Genomic DNA, 24407 nt, shown 5'->3' with positions numbered 1-24407 from the left:
TTATATAGGATGTATTTGGATATGATAGCATTTCATTTTCCCTTCACTTGAACTATAAGGACCCATTTTGGGTGGCCTGCTATAGAGCTCTGATCTCAACCCTGGAAAATGGGCTATATTAAATGTATAGTTCATATCTTTATTTATGATTTTATTTTTATATTTTTTATATTTTCTTCATGTTTGTATCGGACCAACACACCATGACAAATTTCTTGAAAAACACAACCCATGAAACCTGGCAGAAAAAAATCTTCTAATTCTGATTCTTCTGATGAATTAAACCCTGACTGCCCCCCAGGCCTCCTGACCCTACATTAGTACCACACTTTGCCAACACCCTTGTGGCTGAATGAGCACAAATCTCCACAAGCACACTCCAAAATCTAGAACATCTTCCAAGAAGAGTGGAGATTATTATAACAACAAATGGGGTCTAAATGCAGAATAGGATGCAAATCTTATGCTCAGGTGTCAAACATTTCTTCATAAAATGTATTGTCATCTTGATAATCGTTGAACAGACAGCGGTTATAGAAAGGAGTGATAAAAACCAATTTGACATCAATGATGTGTTTTGATTAAATAATAATCAAAAAAAGATATAAAAAGTTATATACATGAATGCTATAACATCTAAGTTGAGACACTGCAGTTTGAATTTCTGCTCAATCACTGTTAAATAAAAGAGCTGAAGAAGTAAACATGTCTGCAGTAATCTATTCTCCTGTAACCTTTCATCTTGATGAAAAGAGAAAAAAACACCTGTCTTTGTTAGTGGAATTTTTCAGAAAATGTTCAAGCAGGCGTACTTACTTATGTACACAGCCTCTTCTTTATGAAGACTGCAGGCAGAAACTGTGCCATTTAAACAGGTTGTGAAGGTCAGGGGTCATGAGTCAGGCATCCCACTGATGGAGCGATGGCTGAGTAAACGAGTGGCGAAATGTCAGCGAACGTCATCGGCGCGACTCGAATCCCAAACCTGCGATGAGACAAGAACATGAGCAGATTTTATTTATTTATTTATTTATTTATTTATTTTTATTATTATTTATTATCAAATCAAATCACGATTCAATTTGAACTAAAAACAGAGGTGCTGAAGTGATAAAAATAGAGAATTCATCATTTATGTATTAATACAATTATTACAAATTCTATTATATATTAATAAAAATTTTCAGAATTTTTCAGGAAATCACTTTTTAATAATATTATTATTGGTAAAAAAATAATAATAATGATAATTAATTCTTTATTTTAGGAGTAAAGAAGGAGTCGACTTCTTTGTTTGTACACATGGCAATTTCACATTAACTACATAATCACAAGCAATAAAATAGACACTGGTGTCTTAATGACTCACAGAGAACAAACAAGGATTAAAATGAGTCAAGCATAAGCAAATGTTTTAGAAACATTGTTTCTCAACCATTTAAAGAAAGAGGGTTGTTAAGGGGCAGTCCTATGATTCCATTAAATTATATTGTATTTTAATTGTACTGCATTTCCAACAAAGAACTTGCAGCTTTACAGAAATATAACAGATTGAGATTTATATTTAATGTAAAGAAGTTTCATGTCTCTGTCTTTCAAAGTATTTGTCTCTCAGAAAGTCTCAGAAAGTCTCTCAGAAAGTCAAAATAACTGCCCATTAAAGTGAGTACACTAAAGTGATAACAGCTGTACATCACTTAATGTCCTATTCATCATGTTCAGGTTTTTGTCTGCTTGACAGGACCATACTAATTTGTATAGCTTGTATTAGAGCACATAAAATATGGTGGTTTGAGTACAATTCTCTCTTACTGACCACTGGATGTTCAACATGTCACCTCATGGCAAAGATTCTCTGAGGATTTGAGAATTAGAATTTTTGCTCTCCACAAAGATGCCAAAGCTATAAGAAGAGCGTTAACATCCTGAAACTGAGTTACAGTACAGTGGCCAGGGTCATACACAGGTTTTCCAAAACGGGTTCTGCTCGGAAACAGGCCTCGCAAGGGTCCATAAAAGAAGTTGAGTCCTCGTGCTGTGCGTCAGGTGCAGAAGCTGCTTCAAAAAACAGATGCATGAGTGCTGCAGCATTGCTTCAGAGGTTGCGAAAGGTCTACTTAACAGTGCTCAGACCAGACGCCACACACTGCAACAAGTCGGTTTGCAAGGCCGTGGTCCCAGAAGGAGCCTCTACTGAAGCTGCTCATAGAGAAAAACAGTCTGCTGAAGAACAACCTTTTTAAGAGCATGAATTACTGGAACCATGTTCTGATGAGACTAAAATAAACCTGTTTGGCTCAGATGGTGTCCAGCATGTTTGGCAACAGCCTGGTGAGGAGCACCAAGAAGATTGTGTCTTGCCTACAGTCAAGCATGGTGGTGGTAGCATCATGGTCTGGAGGATTAAGGCAGTGCTGGATAACGATGGTGCTCACATAAAATATTGACAATTTGGATACAGTTTTGACCTTTTTACTTGGGTGTAATTACTTGGCAGTTATTTTGACATTAATGGTGGTATGTTGAGTTTAATTTCAGAGGACAGTAAACCTGTACTGCTATTCAAGCTGCACATTTACTTCTCTAAAATATATTCTAATTTCATTTCTGTAGTATTGTCCCTTGAGAAGAGATACTAAATTGTTGCTGAAATGTGTGAGGTGTACTTTTGTGAAACACTTCATTTAAAAAGATATATATATATATATATATATATATATATATATATATATATATATATATATATATAACTGACGTTTTTATATATTTTTGACCAGAAATATATATATGTTAATTATTCCCAATAGTCTCTTCATTTCATAGCTTTTCTCTCAGGTGCGCTGCTACAGGGTCTGTTCACATTAATCCAAACTGATTTCAGCCATGACATCACGTATTGTCAAAAGTATCTGCACTGATCCTTCAAAATGAACACTGCAGTCATACAACTTGCAGCATAAATTTCATGCGGCTTTAAGGCTGTTGCTTTAACCAATCAGATTGCGAGTTGACGGCACTGTGGCCATCTAGCAGGCGTCCGGTACCGTTGGCATTTCCTCGTCCTCTGATTGAATGGTCAGAAAGCACACTAGTCAGAGCTCCTAAACCGCTTCTGTAGCAAATCTGCACAAGCTCAAATACATACATGTGGATTTAATAGCTGCTTTTTTATTCCACGGCTGACAGAGAGAAGAAATTGATTGGGTCCCAGATATACTTCCAAGGACATTTACAAGACGTTTTTTTCTTTTCAGGAAAAGCTGGACATGGTGAGAAAAGGTGAGCCAAAACAGTTCACAACAGTTGTTAAACTTTTTCCTGAACTATTAATACAGCACTTTTGGGTTTTCTTTCTTGTAGAATTTGCAGTAAAAGACACAGTTTGCCTTCATACAAAATCCCCAGGAATATTGTAATGCATGGAATAATGCACAAGGAAGAAAACCAGGGGTGGGCTGTGGTTTCGTCATTTTATGAGGTTAATATCGAAGCTTCTGGTGAAAGTGATGTCGTTTTATAATATTGATGCTTTCTATAGCCATGGTGTCATAAGGATTGTATTAAGAGGTGGATTGTCAATTTCTGTTTAAATTAAACAAAAATGATCAAATTCTTTTGTAATTGCTGCGAGAGTTTTCTCAATTTTGCCCTGCAAATATGAGTGGCTGCCACTCATATTCACAGCAAAGTTAGAGTGCAGATCCTAGATGCAGCTCCATACATATATGGAGTAATTTGGGTTTTTCCAGCTCACACTTCGCTTCACGTTTGGATAGGCATGGCCTTGCAAGCTGTGGGTTGGTTTCTGTTTTTTTTTGGGTGGGCAAACGATAACACAACGTTCCACTCCAACATCTGGTTTGGGTAAGACATGTAACATATGCCATTTGGTGGCATGCTGTGTGTACCGTAATGAGTACTAGATGGGAAATGAGTTCCAGTGAAAGTGGCCAGTGCGCCTCTGCCCTCTGCTCGCTCTTGGCATGTGCCAACATTTTGCTCTCCAAATAGCAGGTGCCAGCTGCCGCCTAAAGCTGACCTTTCACCGTTCCTTTCTCGATCTGTCCATCCTGACATTTGTGTCGCTCGAATGCGAGCACAAACAACACACACACAAACAGGTGCACGCACAAACAACACCAGGCCTTTTGTGATATTTGGGTGGGAAATGAGAGAGCGCTGATCTCTGACAGACGGATATGAAAGCAGGCAGTGGGTGAGGGTTTTCTTAACGTGGAGCCTGTGACGACTTCTAATTATAGTCCACATGTGCCCTTTTAAAAGCAAGACCTTTTAATGATCTGAGTGCAGCGAAGTGGGACCTCGGTGCGGGTCTCGGGCAACTCGGTGCAAACTTCCTGCAGCTTTACCTCATCGTAAACGTGGACATGATTAAGAGAGAGAGAGAGAGAGAGAGAGAGAGAGTGTACAAGAACTCGTTTAAGGCATCAAAGCTTTATGTGCAGTACCACCGTGGGCCATGTGATGGCAATATTAGGAGGCGTCTTTGACATGAATCCACTTCCTGTCAGTAAAATAAACTTCCATCCTTTAACGTTATGGAAGACTTGAGGGAGCACAGGTCACTGGCCTGCAATGGGTCAGAAATCATTCGGTTCTTATTAGACTCACACCTGAGGGATTACACTAATACATTCTGGAGAGAAATGATCAACACTTGAGGGAAAAAAAATGGATTGTGCAAATGTATTGGCCCCTAAACACTGCCCAAAAATGGAGCACCAATGAGCAGATATTACATTGGAGTGTTTTTTTGTATTTGCCTTCAATACACCAATACACCATTGACACTCAAATAGGGTGTGTGTGTGTGTGTGTGTGTGTGTGTGTGTGTGTGTGTGTGTGTGTGTGTGTGTGTGTGTGGACAGTAACAGTGAAGTTTTTTGTCAGTTTCCAACTAGAGTGTGCACACCCCAAAATCTATAAAAGTTTTATACTAGTAAGTGGAAGTTTACTAAGGTGTCATTTAACAAACAAACAAACAAACAAATATACACAAATGACATAACACACTATAATGTGTGAAAATCAGTTTGTTTGATTTGCATGCTATGTGCTCACCTCATCACCTCATCATCTTATCGTGTGCAAATTCCATCCAACCTTTCTTTAAAAAAAGCAAAGCAAAAAAAAAATAAAAAATAATAAAATTGTCATTTATTTTTCTATTATAATATTAAATATGTAAGTACCTGGAAACAAATCTGCCCTCCTTATTTTTCTTACTTTATTGTATTTATTTATTCATCGTTCTGTGTTAATGTATTGTTTGTCTACTTACTGTCGATATGTAATGATGTGTTTTGAGTAAATTAAACTTGAATGCAATTTTCTTTTAGTTTCCACTGTCAAGAATAAACAAAAAACAAACAAACAAACAAATTTATGTGTAAATAATAAGATGGTTAGCATGTTTGGTCAGAAGTCAAGTGATTTTACTGGATGAAGATGATAGGGACATGCTAATAAGGTATAATGCAGATGATGATGATGATGATGATGATGATGATGATGATGATGCATGATGTTGATAAAAATGCATGATGTTGAATGATAAACAATGGTGATGATGATAATGATGATGATGATGATGATCAATGATGAAGATGATGGATTATAACATAATGCTGATGAAGTAAAATATAATTAAATAGATAGATAGATAGATAGATAGATAGATAGATAGATAGATAGATAGATAGATAGATAGATAGATAGATAGATAGATAGATACCCAATTTATTTTTCTTTGCAATGTATTCTTGCATATTTAAAAAAGGACCTAAGTGAAACCATATGCCATCATGCCGGATTTGTGTACAAAGTCAAACTAAAGCCGAGACTGGGGGATGAATAAAAGATTTGGCTTAGTGGACACTTACATGATGACCAACAACGTAGGCGTGTTATACAGAGCAGTAAATGAGCAGAGCAGCTGTGTTCCAGATGTTTCATGATGCACTAGACACTGCATTGTATATACATCTTATATGCATATACATTCAAGCCATATGTGTTTCTTCCCCAAGCTTACAGTTTCCCTTCACTTGAACTAGAAGAGCTAAAGCTGTTCCAGCATAACATGTAGATATCATGAAGATTTGGTTATATGGGATGGAGTGGAAGATCCCTAATGAACACCTTTGGGATGAATTGGAACGCTGAATGTAACCCAGGCCTCCCCACCCTGCATCAGTACCCGACTTTACTAAATCCATTTTAGCTCAATGAGCACAAATCTCTACAAACACACTTCAGAATTGAGTAGAAGATCTTCCCAGAAGAGTGAAGGTTATAGCATTAGAACAATAAATGGGAACTAAACATGGAGTGGGATGTTCTAAAGGCACATACAACATTCCTTATGGTCAGATCTCAAACCAATCTTCAAGACTCTAAGCAGAAACCTCATGTGATTAAACTGCAGCAAAAGAAAATCAATGTGTGTATGTATAATATAATGTTGATCCATTTTGCTTTCATATACACTTTGCAGCCACGAGGAGAGTAAAATATCTCTCGTCAATAGCTCCTTAGTGTAATTACAGCAATCGATAAATTCATTGAGCCCCGAGATGAAGCAGCACTCAATGAAACTGGCCACGTATGGACTCGAGTCTGTACTCAAAGCAACACTCGTCACGTTCAAACCTCAGCTGGAGTCGTGAAGCTGCATGAGGCTTTGTGTGCATGCTCACATTTCTGGTTCTGAATATAAACCTTATACATGTCCAGACACATCCCTCAGCCAGATGTTTATCATCATAATGCTCTCAAAGGTAAAGATGACCATCATCATCATCATCATCATCATTAACATAATCATCATTGTCATCATCATCATGACAATGATCAACAATATAAACAAAGTAAAGATCATAATCATCATCATCATAATCATCATCATCATCTTTGTCATCATCATGATCAGTGGCATCAGCACTCATCATCATCTTCACTGTCATCATCATCGTCTTCATCACTGTCGTCATCATCATCATCATCATCAGCAGCAGTAGCAGCAGCTGCAATCATCATCGTCATTGTCTTTCACTGTCATCATCTTTATCATTGTTGTCATCATCATCATCATCATCATCATCGCCTTCATCATCATCATCATCATCAGCGGCAGCAGCTCTCAACATCATCATCATTGTCATCATCATCATTGTCTTCATCATCATCAGCAGCAGCAGCAGTGGCAGCAACACTCATCATCATCATCATCATTGTCATCATCATCATTGTCTTCATCACTGTCATCATCATCAACTTTATAATTGTCATCATCTTAATCATCATCATCAGCAGCAATCATTATCATCATCACTGTCTTTCACTGTCATCATCATCATCTTCATCATTGTCGTCATTATCATCATCATCATCATCATCATAATGTTCAACAATATAAAGATGATCATTATTAACATAACCACCCCTATGTTCAACAAAGTATCATCATCATCCTCATCATCATCATCATCATCATCATCATCATCATCACCACCCCGAAGTTATACAAGTTAAAGATCATCATCATATAATAATCTATAATGGTCTCATATGTTGAGCAAATGTATGAGTTTCTCAGCAGCTCCAGTTTCCACAACTCCATCTGACTGTATAAGACTTGAAAGGACATTATTCAGAATCACACACTACTGTGCTCATGATATTTCTTACTCGCCGGTGTTTCTAACGTTTTCATGATCAATAATCACACTCTTGATGTCACTCAAAAGAGGATGGGTTCCCTTTTACGTCTGGTTCCTCTCAAGGTTTCTTCCTCATACCATCTAAGGGAGTATTTCATTGCCACAGTCATGCGAGGTTTGCTTATCAGGGATAAATACACATCATTCACTTAGATTTCAAATTTTGTTCTATAATTGTGACATTCTTTGAAGCTGTGCTGAGACAATGACCATTTTGAAAAGCGTCATCATCATCATCCTCATCGTTGCATCATCACCACCACCACCACCATGTTCTCCGAGATAAAGATGACTTTCATCACAGACACATTTCAGGTTTCATCCTGAACCGAGGCGATTGGATTTGGAGATATTAGGTATTTTAGGATATTTTTGGAGCTGCTTTTAAACACGCCTGTGAAGCGGTTTTACAGCGTTTGAATAGAGAATTGCATCAGATAGCAATGCCTTCTGGGTAAGTTCTGCTCCTTAAATTCTCAGCCGGGTTGACTCGATCCCCGAGGCCTTCAACATCTCATCGAACAAGCTTAATTTGAGCTAATAAACTAGCGGAACAGGCTTGGTTCCCTGACGGGAAATGACAAGGGGAAGTCGCCGTGGGCACGTTGCTTTAAAAAAAGGGAAAGAAAGAAAAGTGAGCAAATCTACATATTTATGACTGAAATACAATTTACACAAATTATATATAACTGATCTTCAACACAATAACTTTAAGAACCAGAATTGTAAAAGAAAACACTGATCCCATCCTGTATCCTGTACCAGGCACTGAGAAGTTCTCAATTCTGATTGGACAGGATCTGATGATGCAACACTGTAATTGTGGGTTTGACATTTACATTTACATTCATGGCTTTTGCGTCATTTCTAATGCGTTATTGTTTGTATGGTAAGAGTTCACTCCGCCGGGTCCTGACTGAAAGACTGAAGTTCAGAGAACGATTCAAAATCAATGCGTTAGAGTAATTTGAGTTGGAGAACTCGGCCAGGTGAGTTTATTACTGTCGTGCTTTCATTTGCGCAGAGGTCAAAAGGTCAAACAATTGAAAAGCTCAATGAGATTGTTAGGTGGTATTTGGTCATGAGTCAGATACAGTGCCCTCCACAATTATTGGCACCCCTGTTTAAGATGTGGTCGTGGACTTCAAAAAATTCTCCTTTTTTTTTAAACCACATAGAACCCAAATGCAAAAAAAGAGAAAAATCCAATCTTTCATTTAAGTACATAACTTTGGTGGTAAAAAAAATCATACATTTAGAAAAAAAAAAACTTGAAATCATGTGTCCCACAATTATTGGCACCCCTAACAATTCCTCTGAAAAATTTAATTGTTTTTTTTTTTATATATTTTCTGTAGTTGCTAAGGTTGGTCAGGGTATCTAGGGACTTTTAATTAGTAATTCATGATTTCCTGTTTCCCTGGGGTATAAATATGATGTGACACAGAGGCCTAATTCTCTTACCCATTTGTCAACATGGCAAAGACAAGAGAACACACCATTCAAGTAAGGCAGATGTGTGTCGACCTTCATAAGTCAGGCAATGGCTACAAGAAAATAGCCACCGCCTTAACTTGCCGGTATCTACAGTCAGAGGAATCATTAAGAAGTTTAAAACAACTGGAACAGTGACAAACAAGGCTGGAAGAGGTCCCAAGTTTATCTTGCCACAACGCACAGTGAGGAGGATGGTAAGAGAAGTAAAAAAATTTCCCAAGCTCACCGTCACAGAATTGCATCAAAGAGTGGCATCTTGGGGTCACAGAGTCTCCAAAACAACCATCAGACGCTCTCTACATGCCAACAAGCTGTTTGGGAGGCATGCAAGGAAAAAGCCTTTTCTCACTAACACTCACAAACGTAAACGCCTGGAGTTTGCTAAGCGGTACTGGGACTTCAACTGGGATCGTGTGCTTTGGTCAGATGAGACTAAGATTGAGCTTTTTGGCAACAAACACTCTAAGTGGGTCTGGCGTAAAACAAAAGATGAGTATGCCGAAAAGCACCTCATGCCCACCGTGAAGTATGGTGGAGGATCTGTGATGCTGTGGGCCTGTTTCTCTTCCAAAGGCCCTGGGAACCTTGTTAGGGTGCATGGCATTATGAACGCTTTGAAGTACCAGGATATTTTAAATAAAAACCTGATGGCCTCTGCCAGAAAGCTGAAGATGGGTCGTCATTGGGTCTTTCAGCAGGATAATGATCCAAAACATGTGGCAAAATCTACACAAAAGTGGTTCAGCAGTCACAAACTCAAGGTCCTCCCATGGCCATCTCAGTCCCCAGACCTCAACCCAATCGAAAACCTGTGGGGCGAGCTAAAGAGAAGAGTGCATAAGAGAGGACCCAGGACACTGGATGATCTAGAAAGATTGTGCAAAGAAGAATGGTCAAAATCCTCTCTGTGTTCTCCAATCTTGTGAAATGTTATAGGAGGAGATTAAGTGCTGTCTTGTTGGCAAAAGGAGGTTGTACAAAGTATTAACATCAGGGGTGCCAATAATTGTGGCACACATGATTTAAAGTTTTTTTTTTTTTCTAAATGTGTGATTTTTTTACCACCAAAGTTATGTACTTAAATAAAAGGTTGGATTTTTCTCTTTTTTTGCATTTGGGTTCTATGTTGTTTTTAAAAAAAAGGAGAATTTTTTGAAGTCCACGACCACATCTTAAACAGGGGTGCCAATAATTGTGGAGGGCACTGTAATTTTACTGGATAAGGATGGGAGGGGGGGGGTGGCGCGGTGCTAAAGATACATTTGTCTAACAATGATGATGATGATGATGATGATGATGATAAATAATGAGGATGAAGATAAGCGATGATTAAAAATGATAAACAGTGATGACGATAATGATATATGCTGATGATAAACAATGACAAAGATGATGATCAATGTTAATCGTAATAATGATGATGAAGGTGATGATGATATTTGATGATAAATGATGAAGACAACAAAGATTTTGGATGTAAATGATGATGATGATGAGGATGATGAATGATAATGAAGATGACAAAGATGATGGATGCTAATGATGATGATGATGATGATAAAGGTGATGAAATGTGATGATGAAGATCAGTGATGATAAATGAAGAACAACGATGATGATGATAAATGATGAAGGTGAATGGTGAGGCATGAAGACGATAAAATGATGACTGATGGTGATGATGATGATGAGGATGATAAAGACTGGTGATAAATGATGAAGATGACCAGCTGTAGTATTTAGTTGTCAAAACGAGAACCACTAGGAAATTATTCATGTGTTGTAGTTGGGGTCTTAAACAGGTTTTGCCATTTATCACACACTCTTATCATGCCGTGTGTGTGAGTGTGTGTGTGTGTGTGTGTGTGTGTGTGTGTGTATACAAAGCTGTCAGCATGTGGAGAACAAAGAACAGCAACATATTACTTTCTTTTATTTAAAGCTCTGACATATTTCCAACCAATATGCCCCATATACTATAGTTCTCTACAGCAATAATGGCAGGTGCCGGGTCACAGCGCTGTAAATATTAAAGTGGATTTTTATTTTCTCCTCCCTCTCTATTTCATTTTGGTTTTCTAACTAGAATACCAAATAATACAGAACTACATGTAAGACAATCTGTTGTTCTAAGCAAAGCCGGAACTACGAGTCTCTTAGCCGCAAGGCGCTCTGGGGGGAATTTGTACGAAGAGCGATTCCTAGATCCGGTGACCAGCAAAAACCCAAAACAGAGGTAAAAATGGCAATTTAAAACCGAGCTGGTCATATTCAAGAGCGGGAGCAATGGACCTACACGGCGCTTAACGATCAGAGAACGTCGATAAGACAAAGGATGGCGAGCGCCGCCGCGGTGGGCCGATGGGACCGAGCTCAGAAATGGACAAAGCGATTCGAGATGAGTTTTGAAAAGAGTTTACGGATACACTGGAATGCATTTGAGAGGAAAAAAAGAAGCCTCGGTCTGCTGGGTTTCCCACAAATCCCTGCTGCTCGGGACCTGAATCAAAGCAAGACAGATCCTCAGGTTCTGAAGGCCTGATTGCTCGTAGACGCGGCACTTCAACAGGGTTTTTATCACGATGCGGGCGTGTGTGTCGCTCGCAGGGGGAAAAGCCTGTCCTCGTCTAATTCAGAATGAGAAAAGAGCAGACAAAACAGCAACAAATTACAGAGAGGTCGCATTAATGCTGACGAACGCGGCATGACAAGAAAATAGCGCTGGGGCCGCACCTCCCCACTCGTCTCCCTGCCCCAGAGAGATTTAAATAATAAAAAAGCATCAGCTTCTGAACAAACAGGATAATTATGGCCTGCAGTCTTGCTGTCGCCGGTCCGGCACTGAGCCGCAGAAACACACGCCTTATTATTATCACTCGAAGCTTTTCCGCTAAAGAAATTAGGCTGACATCAATGTTTTATAAAACCATTTTTTGTTTTATTTTTGATTTTTTTTCTCGGAAATCGACACATTACCAGTGTCCCTCTGAACGTTGCGTATTTTTGACAAATTTTTTTAAAAAGGAAGTAAATTGTTCCAAAGGTTTACCGAGCTCCATTGTAAATAAGGCGGACATCTACACCCAGCCAAAATGGAAACGAAATAAAGTGGACAAATAATCATGTTCTAAAATTATCCGCACCAGAAAGCACTCATTTGGTAGTCGGCACGAAAAACCAACTGTGGGGAGACAAATAAATAAACCAAACAAAAGACAGGGAACTACATTTAACTTGGAATTTTCTTCCGGCTCAAACAGGTCAGTTGGGGTATTTTGGTCTCCATCTCTGAAGAGAAAATCTCAAATGGTTTTCTTGAAGCCGCTGACTGTTAACGAGCCGCAACAGTGCCGGCAACTGCTGTTCATTTTCCTAAATAAATAAACAGAACTAAAAAAAATACGAGTCTGCTTTCTTTACCGTTTAGTGAGCGCATAGGGCCGTGGCGAGGCTGGTGAAGAAGGGCAGGAGGCGGACGGGCAGTAACGAGCCGAGGCGAACGAAATCATTGACATGCACGTCCATTAAACAGCTCTGAGATCTCGCCTGAATAATGCATCAACAACGCCCTTGGTCATGAAGCAGCCCGTTAGAAATGACACTTTGTGCGAATGAATCGGATTTATGAAACATTTACGGATCAAATATGCGATTGTAGAACATGCATTAGCCCTGAAGGTAAACATGGGCATGCAAATGAAAAACTCACTCGTTCAGAGGAACGTTTTCTGTCGAATCATCAACTCTAACAACCGACAAATTTTTTATGACGTTCGTTGATGGACGAAGTACACAAACCATGTAGTTGAGTAAAAGTAGAGATACAGTAGGGAAAAATCCAACGTGGAACACATATATCTATGAGATTTGCTAGATGCCCTTACCCAGCGCTACTTAAATCTCCATCAAGAAATCAATTCCGATGATAAATACTGGTTAGGACACAGAATACTCAGGAATACCATCAGTTTAAATCCCTAACTATTTTCTCTCTCAATAGAGTTTTTGACAAAGAAGTGGATAACATTTTTTCGAAGATTGCTCGAGATTTAGCTGTTTGGACACCACCTTCCTGCCAGAACAGAGAACAGTATTGAAAAATTTCTTCCTTGTATGCTGAACGACGGTGGGACCAGTTGTGCATGGCTGAGGACAGAATGGGGCATGGTCCAGTTGTAGAGGATCGGAGGAAAAGCAGAGTAGTGTGGGGTAAGGCAGGTGCTGTGAGGTGGCTGTGTGCTGTAAAGAGGCTGTTGTGTTGGTTAATGCAGTGTTGAGGTGTACAATTTGATTTGTATTTTAGGAAAAAAACTCAGTGTGTTTGGGTGTTGAGGAACAGTGCATCGTTGAGCCTACATTCCATACTCAACTCTTTTGAAATTGGTGATTTTTAACTTATATTGGAGTAAGTAAGTAAGATACTGTATAGATATGTTTACTCAAGTATGATTTTCAGGTTCTCTTCACACCTCTAGCCAGGGGCAAATCACAGCAGTCCAAGTCTTGGGATGACGAGGGATTGAAGAAGTTCCTGAAAGGTCTGTGTGGACAGAAACAGATGAATTCTCCTGATGGTATAAAAATAAAATGAGCATGTTAGATTAGCAATGTGAGAAGAAAAAGACATGTTTCATGGTTTCAAAGAAAAGTTCATGGTTTCCCAAATGTGCATGCAGTGAAAAGAGGCACCTTAACACTTCTTGCTCAAAGCATTGGCATGAGGATTGCCAAGCAACACACTCAGACAGAGTCAGATGGCAAAGTTTCTTGCTAAATTTATTCAGACCATAGTGAATATACACCACAACAAAAGCATACATCCAAAACGACAGCACGGTTCAGACAGCAGAAAAAGGTTTAAAACAATAAATCCAGAGGCATGCTGTCATATATGGAATGCTATGAGACAGAGATAGAAAGAGCAGCTGGACAGAAAAAGAAAACCAGATAAAATGGATACAAAGAGTGGGCCAATAGATTGTAACCCTATCAAAATTTGAATCCGAGTAACAATGTTAACTCGGCTGTCATGTTAGAACGGCCGCCATTTTGGATACAGAAAGATAAAGTGGAAAGTGGAAAAGTGGGAGCCATAAACAGATTCAGGTTCGACTTAATTCATTCGAGTGTATTCGAATTGGTTGTATTGGTTATTGTGCTAGATACGAACAAACTCTTCAAATGCTTGTGAGATAGTTTACACAAGAAATGTGATATTTATGAAAATCGATTTTCTCCATTTCACTGCGAAATACTGAGCAAAATGTACATCTGACGACCGATTTTGAAATTATTTCTCGGATTCAAATCGTGTATTTTTGTTTTTCAGCCTAATGCCATTTGGAATTCACAAAAATATTGACATTTTATTCTTTTATTTATAAATTACATAGAAATGAACTTAAACCATTTTTTTGTACAGTGATCTAAGGCAAATCGACAAAAGCAAAACTATTGTTAACCTATAAAAAAAGAAAAAATATTTATATATATTTAATTACATTTTTTGCAAGGTTTGGGTGTATATGTTGATTACGGTTAATAAATGTACATTCGGCTATGCCTTCAAACTCTATAAAGTTAATAATATAAAGTTAGTAATCTTCAGTGAGTCAGATTTACAGACAATGAAAAGAATGAATTTGATTAATTTTGGGGGAAAAAACGTATGTAATCATAACATCGCTCCTTATTCAATGGTCATTTTACAATAAGCTGGTAAAGACCAAACATATTTTTGGATATGATTAAAGTGTGAAGATGTACCTTCATTTTGAGCTTGTATGATGCAGACAAATCCAGAACCCCAATAGAAATAAAAAATTTTTTATTCTTTTTTGATTAGTCTTATAATAATAAATATATCATAACATTATAAAATATAATAACGGTCACGAAAGTTCATAAAAGGCAACAAGGACTGAAAATGACCTTATAAAATTATATGGTAAACAACCTCCTCATAAGCACATCATGCACTAAATCATCAGAACCGTAGAACCCACAATACATTTTCTGTCTTTCATAAAACTCAGTTACTTTAATTTCAGTTCATAGAGTTACCTTGAATTGCTTTCTTTTATGTTTTTTCGTGTGTAATTAATATATATATATATATATATAAAAGTTAGACACTCATTTGCACAAGCATTGTTTGTAATTCTGGTTAAATCCATTTCCGATTTCTACTCCCTCAAACCAAATTACACCCTAGCCCTTATCGCCGTTTACATTTGAAGATTAAAACAATAAAAGGTAAAAGCCATGGGGGCAGTTGATGAGGGACATTTAAACCAGCGCTGAACCCACTGGGGTCGACTTGAAAGAAAAGACTTGGCTAACTGTACAAGAATCTGTGCGTCCCTTCTGACCAAAAAGCTGGCGACTCCAGGCAGGACTGTGACCTAGCAGGCTGCCCTTGCTAGCTCTCATTACAGTTCACGCACCCCGCTGAGGGAGCAAGTCTCGCCTGGCCTGATCTCATTCTCCCGAACACGCTTTAATCAGAGCGGGGGTGCAGGCAGCTCAGTGGCAACTGCGGACTCAGACATTGTTTCGTGAGCCAAGAAGAACGTCTGCCAAAGACCTCTATCAGCATGGGCTCAATCTCAGATAGACGATAGGAACAAAGAAGTAGTTTAGCGGGCCACTGTCCACTTAGTGTCTAAAGCCAGACTTCGAGTCTGGGACTTTCACTTCAATAACCGCAAGCAAGATCACAGAAAAGATCAGTTTGACTGACTGATAATCAAGCACTGGCATCTCTCATAGACCATCATCAAACAAGAACCGTTAACTCAAAGAGGTGGAAAGTAAATAAAATGTACTCGCGGTACTGTAACTGAGTCGTTTTTGTGTGTGTACCTCTACTTTTTCAAGTAGTTTTTAAAATCATTAATTTATTTGACTTTTATTTAAGTATGATTTGTTTGCGGTATTTGACTTAACTACATTTGAAATCATATCCAATACTCAGAAAAGAAAAACATAAATAGAAATGATGCAAGGGTAGTGCAGTGATTGATAGATGGGCGAGAGAACAAACGCACTAAACTCACAAGAAGAAAGATGGAGATGGACAAGACAGATGCCAGTGATGCAAATCCAGCTAAAAGCGAAATGCAGTTGAATTCTTATGAAACAAACCCCTGGCAACCACTTTGTAAGAAATAATTTAAGAAAGGCAACAAAATTATTATGCCGTGTAAGCTGTGTGCGTCTAAGGCGACTGAACTAGTAGCTTTTAAAGACTTGACATTAAACCTGTGCAAGAATTTTGAGGTAAGTTATATATTTTAAAGATATACTTATATCTTTAGATTTCAGAATTGTTGTACTCTTGTGTTGAATCACTGTGTGACACAGCTAATGTTGGTTAGCACCAGGGTTGCAAATAAATGGGACTTGGGTCAAAATTGTCAATGCACAATGAAGCTAGTTTTATTACCAGTGTCACAATATAAGAGTCATACAATAAATGAAAGGTGTTATAGTTTTGATTAGATCTGCTGGTGTTGCGTTAGTTTTGAGCATTACAGTATAATCCATCACACACTTTTGCTGAGAATGCAGTGTCCAATTAACTCTTCATGACTCCCTGCTCTCCCCTTCAGCCACTGCTCAAAACCTTGGGGTAACTATCGACAATCAACTGTCCTTCTCCTCACATGTAGCTAGTGTGGCACGTTCATGTCGATTTCTTCTCTATAATATCTGAAGGATTCGACCATTTCTGCCCACACAGGCTGCCCAGGTGCTTGTTCAGGCTCTTGTCATTTCTAGACTGGACTACTGCAGCTCTCTGCTGGCAGGTCTCTCCCTGAACGCTAATCGTCCACTGCAAATGATCCAAAACGCAGCTGCACGGCTTGTGTTCAGTCTGCCCAAGTTCTCCCACACCACCCCACTGCTGTGCTCCCACGACTGGCTTCCAGTAGCTGCACGTATCAGATTCAAAACACTGATGCTCATCTACAAGGCCAATAATGGACCAGCACCATCTTACCTCAGAGATCTCATCACATCTCGCACTGCACCACGCTGTTTGAGATCCTCCAGCACTGCTCGACTGGTACCACCTTCTCTCAGAATGAGAGGTAAGTATACTGTTCTGGCACCGAGGTGGTGGAATGAACTTCCCCTAGATGTCCGTACAGCGGAGTCCCTGGTTATCTTTAAGCGACGGTTAAAGACCTTCCTCTTCCTGAAACACTTAAATTAGCACTTTCCGAGTTTACTTTGTAAAAATCAAGTTATAGTCTGATTTATATTAAGTTTGTAATCTTGCGTACCAGTGTAGATTTATTTATTGCTACAGACTCAAAGCACTTTTGTAAGTCACTCTGGACACGAGCGTCTGCAAAATACCGCAAACGTAAATGTAAATGAAAATGCAATTAAAGCGTTTTGATTCGTCACTGCAGAAAACGCCACAGTTGTGTGTGTTCTCACTGTATGAAAGTCATAGACTGTAGTGATTTTTTTATTGAATTTTATACATTTTTCAATTTATTTGATTTGTAAAGGGGTTCCTTCAATTTAGAAACAACAAATTTAATATTTATATTGTCTTGTCCTTTTTGAACAAAAAAGGACAACTTTATTTTTTTTTAAGTAACTAATTACATTTTTGAACCACTTTTTACTTTTACTTGAGTAGATTTTTAAACCAGTACTTTTACTTCTACTTAAGAAAAATTACTCTTTTCACCTCTCATAAAATCACATAAAATGCTATATATATGTATATAGTGTGTGTTGTTGGAGGAAAATAATAATGAACACAACAGGTCACTATTCTTTTTTTAGGTTAATAAGACAAAAAAATGCAGCTTGTTAAAACACAAAAGCAGCTTAAACTCCTCATCCCTGAAGATGTCTATAAACTTACACCATGATCCGTCTTCACCCTGGAGACTCCTTATTAATACTCACATTTTGTAATCTGTTAACATGGAGCGTCTGCTGAACAAAATTCCTGTCAACGCCCTGTTGCTACAGCAACCCTAATGTATTCCGACAAGCGTATTGATATTCATAAAAACATACCATTTGCAGGTGCACTAATGTCAGACCTGCTCACTGCCTTCTGACCAATCAAAATCCAACAGCACAGAGGTATAAACACCTTCCATAACTTCCATATATTCTATAGGGTTGCCTTGAGTTCTATATGGTTGATTTGAGTCTGAAACTTGTGGCCAGAGAAGTGCACAAAAATACACAAACTGGAGTCTACCAAATGTTCACTTCTCAGTGAACTCCAAACACACAGAAGTTCCAAACTGGCACTTTCCATGTGGAATGCCTATCTTCCTTGGCGTATTCGTGTGGGTGTGACTTCCGAACTTGGCAGCTAATTAGCAGAGCGGTGTCGAAGATCAGAGGTTAAGGTATTCAGTTAAAAATTCCACGACTGCCAGAAAACCACCATGAGACTCTCAACCCTCGAGTGCTCCGCCATGAGTTTCGATTCAGCCTTGATATTCTATTATTTTTTTGGAACAAGCACAGATTGTAAAAAACAAACAAAAAATAAAATCTGATTTATTGTGATGCTATTTGGAAACACATAAGAATATGCAAAATCAATTTATGTAAAATGTTTAAAGAGGTAAAGGTCCAGTCCAAGGGCCAAGCTTAGCACTCAGAGATGTACATTTTGGATGAAATCCAACAAAGCAGCTATCTCGTGGTTGTGTGTAAACGGTTTTTAAGCTCTGCTTGGCCGATGTTCAGAGAAGCGTTTTATTGGTTGGTTTCTGGTGAGAACGATTCGTCGTGCTTTCAGGGTGTTTTGGGGAGACATGGGGATGACCTGAAAATCGTACACTCTCACCAACATTGGACGAAGAAGAACACTCGAAAGTTGGTCGAAAACCCTGAGCTTTCCAAAGGGCGCTCGGCCATTCACATTCAGCCAGAGGCTTTTTATGGGAAAGCAGCCAGGTCCGCACTTTGAATGTAAATGAATATTGCATGCTTTACTTTCCCACCAAATGTCATCCTCCTCGCATGCTGAGTTTACTCCTCATATATTTACCCGAGGAAGTGCATAAGAACCTTTCAATCAAGGAAAGGCACCTTCCTCTCGACTTCTTTTGTATTAATTATGAAAATACATTCAGGCCAAGGCCATTCAGATGTCTAGTGGCAATTGGAATTGAAAAACATTTTTTTTTCACCCAGCTATTTTTTTTCCCCCTTCCTTTCTTTGCTTGTTATTTTCGACTCGAGACTGTGGGAAATCCCAAATGCATTACGCCGGATTGCTTTCACAGTCCAATTAGCATTTTGAGCAATTACACCAAAGAAGGCAGCAGCCATTTCAGAAGTGAGTTACTTGGAGCGTCGGAGCACTTTAGATAGGAGATGAGGGTGAAGTGGAGGAGGAGGAGGAGGAGGATGAAGGGAGATGGATTAAAACAAGGCAGAGAAATGAAGGATCCACTGTATAAAAAATTGCGGGCTCAACAGAGAAGCAGCGTGGCAAGGAGGTGTCGGATTCGCCAGGTCGGGCTTCAGTGGTGCTCGGATGGATCTGACAGGTGACGAGGATAAAGACTAAAGAATGGATAAGATGCAGCCAAATAGGAGGAGTCATTACAAAAACACTAACCTTCTTATTGCAACTTTCAGTGTAACTTGGCAAACAATTTATACATTTATACACTAGATAGAATAAAAGTATTGGGATACCTGAATTTTCCGACCATTCCTGGTTCTGCCCCAAACTTTTATCACAAAGTTGGAGGCACAAAGTTTTATAGAATGTCTTTGGATGTGAGAGCAAATCATTTTCCCTTTACTTAAACTAGGAGACCCAAACCTGGTCCAGCATGACAATACCCCAGTGCACAAAGCCAGCTCCATTAAGATATGCTTTACATGGGCTGGAGTGGAAGATATTGAGCGACCTGCTGTAGAGCTCCGATATATATGTTATTGAATTGGAACCCTGAAAGCACCCCAGGCCTCCTCACCCTACATCAGTACCTGACTTTATGAAAACCTTAGTGACAAACTGAGCACAAATCTTCACAAACACACTCCAGTGTTCAAAGTGAGGAGGGGCTAGGGTTAGGGTAAGGGTTAGGCCCTAGAGAACTTCGTGTCCTTTGGTACACTCCAGTGTCCTTTGGTACACATACACGCACATGCACAAAAATAAATAAATAAATAAATTAATTAATTAATTAATTTTTATTATTTAATGCTTCTAAAAGGGTTGGGGCATGGGTGGGGGTGGGCTATAGGGTGACCCCCCAAGAGTTTTGACACAATTCGAACACTGCCACACTCCAAAATTGAGTGAATCATCTTCCCAGAAAAGTGGAGGTTATTCTAACAGTGAATGGGTAATAAATGTGGAATAGGATGTTCAAAAAGTACATACGAATTGTATGGTAGATTGTCCACAAACTTTTGTCCATACAGTGTATAATGTACTGTAATAGAAATTAAATAACACAAACACAGCAAGCTTTGTTCCGTTTCAAGCACGACGAGCATCTGTTTATATTTACTATAGTAACGTTTGTCAATATAGTGTATACTGTGCTGAAAATGTTCTCATTTAGATTAAAATTAAATGTAACTATAAATAGATAAAAATTTATAACAACAGTCTGTGGTAGAACTGCGGAGGTAGAAAACGAATCAAACGAATCAAATCTGTCCTGAAGCGTTTTATTCTTCTGTTGATACAGCGATTTTCGCCAGCACGCTTTGTTTCATTTCATAAATGCACTGTTTATCCGTTAATAGTTACGTATTGTTGCTATACTAACTTTTGTCCGTTTAGTGTATGTTGTGTTGTAATAAAAAATAATCAAGTGCAGGCTGATAGTTACAACAAATCTGCTTCATCACCCTGACCGCAATGTGGATTTTTTTCTGATTACAGAGAAAATTGGAACAATCACTCAACACCTCTTGAACCAATCAGAAGCGAGAATTCAATACTACGATGTAGAAGAAATGTACAGGATTATTATTTTTAACCATGTAGCACAAGCAGCGAACAGATGTAAAGACTCGCAGGTGTTTTTTTTTCCTCTAAACTCAAGCATCCCGAACTATAAAGAAACAGTGTTATGGCGCCTGAGGAGCGTCCTGTGAGAATAGCAATAATGAGATGTAATGAGAACACGGCGCTTACAGGTTGGTGTAATTTTCCAGGAGACAGAAGGGGTCGTAGGCAGTTTGGTGAGAAATCTTAGCGCGTCCCTCGGTTACGGCTCCCCGCGGCACATGTTCGGGACTAAGCCGATGAGGTTTTTTAATGCTAGAAATCCTAATAACTGCAGTCTGCGAGCGAAAGCTGTCCACAGTGTACAACTGTAATGATGAGAAGTCATAATAGGCGGCGAGGCCACGCTGCGAGCTAACGTTCAGATTAGCAAAGCAAGTGGACCGTGTGCTAGAAATTAAGCACGGCTAAGAAGAAACGTTTTTAAACTGCTATGGCGTCTTTGATGGCTGATTCTGAGCATTTGGACGTCCCTCTTTGTAAATTTGTATAACCTTCTGATTCCTCCAAATGCTAGAAATGTAAATGTAAATTCCAGATCTATGTTTTAGCTCAACTCACAATCCAGTGTTAGCATTAATAGAATAGGACAGGGTTTTTTTCAGTGACATGAAAAGCAGCATTTGTTTAGTTTTATTTACTTTAAGCGACAGAAAAACTGCATCTCATTTAGGTTGTTGCTAAAATGAAATGTAACTATGAACAGATAAAAAAAAATGAACGCGTTTATAGTCAGCTAATCAAGGTCATCATAGGAACGTTTTATTTATAGTTACAGCGAATCGATGCACGCAGTGGTGTTATTTTGTGAGAAGAATCACTTTATTTGGCAGATGAAGTGTGATGGTGTGTTGGAGGGGTTCACTCTATTTACTGGTTCATGCTGTTCATGTTTTACTCATTCAACAATTATTAATAAGGACAAAGCCATATGACTCTGCAATGTTACTGAGAGTCGCTAGCAAAGATGTTTAGTAATAAAAGAAAGAAAGAAAGAAAGAAAGAAAGAAAGAAAGAAAGAAAGAAAGAAAGAAAGAAAGAAAGAAAGAAAGAAAGAAATGCAAGGCACTCAAACTCAAAATAAGAATCAAGGAAGGAAGGATGGAAGAAAGAAAGGAGAGATACAAGAATATTTGATGGAAGAATGTAAGGGAGAGACAAAGGAAGAAAAGAAGGAAGGAATAATACAAAAAATACTCACTATATGAAAAGATGGAAAGAAGGAAAAATACTAGCTAAAAAAAGAAAGGAAGTATGGAAGCAAAGGAGGAAGGAAGAAAATGGGTACTGTTTAATTCAATATAAGAAAGTAAGAAAGAAGTGACAAAGTAATCAATGGAAGGAGAATTAAAATGGAGAGAATATGAGATAGTGTTATTGACCTGCAGAGGAACTCAGTCCTCACTGTTCTGTTTTTTTCTGGGTTTTTTTTCCTGCTGGTGAAGCTTTTCGGTTCCTTCTTTTGTGCAGTTTCCTCCTTAAGTGTCTGACCTTCACCCTGACCCTCATTCTGACCTTCACCCTGACCCACAACTGAGACACAGAATAAGAAGGAGAAGCAGAAGACTGTGAGTGAATGACAGAAGGTTCAGTGCAGCGTTACAAAGAGCTCACATCAGGGACCTGCAGCCTTGAGATCATCTGCGTCTGAGGAAAGCTGTGTAAATGAAAGGAGGAAAATCAGACTACAGAGGGGTGATGCAGGGACAAGAGAGCAGAGAGAGAAAGAGAAAGAGAGAGACTGTGGAATGGAGTGATGGAGAGCTTGCAGATGGAGCATTTGTGTTGGATTTACGGACAGAATGGAGGGATTGACCCCAAGAGTCACCTGTTTTTATTTCTTCCCTACTTCCTGCAAAAGCTGCATACAGATGAAATGCACAGTGAAGAGCTGACACACCATCTGCTCCCTGTGTGTGTGTGTGTGTGTGTGTGTGTGTGTGTGTGTGTGTGTGTGTGTGTGTGTAAATGCAGGGTGTTGTTTAAGGAAGGAGGTGAATGTGTTGACAAAGTGGTAAGGATCGGTGAAGGTGTCAGTGAAGAGACACACACACACACACACACACACACACACACACACACACACACACACACACACACACACTTCCCTGCTATTTCCTGCTAAACTCCCTACAGGCTAATATACACTGCATTTATTTTTTTTTCTCTTTCTTTTTTTTCCAGCTGTCATCTCTCTGTGAAAAAAACATCTGTATTTCAGTGCTTCTGCAAAAAAAAAGAAAGAAAGAAAAATAGAAAGAAAGAAAAGGAAGGAATTTGGGAAGCACTCCCTCTACAATAAAGGAAAAAAATACATTTTTTTACTTTAAAGAAAGAAAGAAAGCGTCTCTCGAAAAATAAGAAAGAAAGTGTGGAGTATAGGAAAATAAAAAATGGAAGAAAGCACTTCCTTTCAAAGAAAGAAAGAAAGGAAGCACAAAAGTAAAGCATTTTCTCTCAAAAGACAGAAGCATGTGAATTTTTCAAATGATCTTAATGCATTCTATGAAGGGATCAGCAGAAGGTGAAGGAGAAGTGGATGAAGAGAATGGGAAGCGAGTGAAACACGGCCTTCAGGCTCCTTCTACTTTCCTGGATGTGTAAATGTCTGTGAGGGAAGTGGATGGATCTGCTCTACACCTCCGTCTCCCTCAACAGCGTCTGATCTTCATTCAGGAGGAAAGCATTTTAATTGCATTTCCATGTCCGTGTCCTCGGAGAACGTCCCCCCCGTCCCTCGTCTCAGCCCCCAGGCACCACTTCACCCGCCACCCCTCCCACCCAGTGCACCAAGCCGGAGACAGGTCGAGTGCAGGATTCTATGAGGATCGTCCTCCATATGGGGACTCCAGAAACCAAAAAAAAGACAGAAAACCTTAAATACATTTATAGCACTCACCTTACAGGCAGAGTGACTCTGAGGCTTTTTTTTTTTTTTTTTTTTTGCACTGCTGCTTCCTGTTAGCCGCTTGAGATTTTCGCAGACGTTCCTTTTGCACTGGATGAATTAAAAAGCAATATTTTTATCACCAATGCGAAAAAAAAAAGGCTGCAGGCCCGAGCGCTCATCATGTTTCCGTCGCTAAAGCAGAAGTATCATTTCTCATTCGCAGCAAAAAAATAAATAGTCGCGCATT

General features: G+C 39.0%; 1 long non-coding RNA gene across 1 annotated transcript in view; it reads right to left on the bottom strand.

Moving 5' to 3' along the window:
* Positions 1-832: 832 nt before the first annotated feature.
* Positions 833-24407, bottom strand: part of LOC124393830 — a 44463-nt gene continuing 20888 nt past the window's right edge. The window contains exons 2-3 of the long non-coding RNA XR_006927389.1: positions 13709-13807; positions 833-985 (exon numbers count right to left, since the gene is read on the bottom strand). This is a non-coding gene — a long non-coding RNA (uncharacterized LOC124393830). The remainder of the gene's footprint in view (positions 986-13708; positions 13808-24407) is intronic.

The sequence above is a fragment of the Silurus meridionalis genome, chromosome 11 (assembly GCF_014805685.1).
Source record: "Silurus meridionalis isolate SWU-2019-XX chromosome 11, ASM1480568v1, whole genome shotgun sequence".
Classification (NCBI taxonomy): domain Eukaryota; kingdom Metazoa; phylum Chordata; class Actinopteri; order Siluriformes; family Siluridae; genus Silurus; species Silurus meridionalis.
Note: the sequence above shows the minus strand (reverse complement) of the source record. Positions and strands in the feature narration are given on the sequence as shown.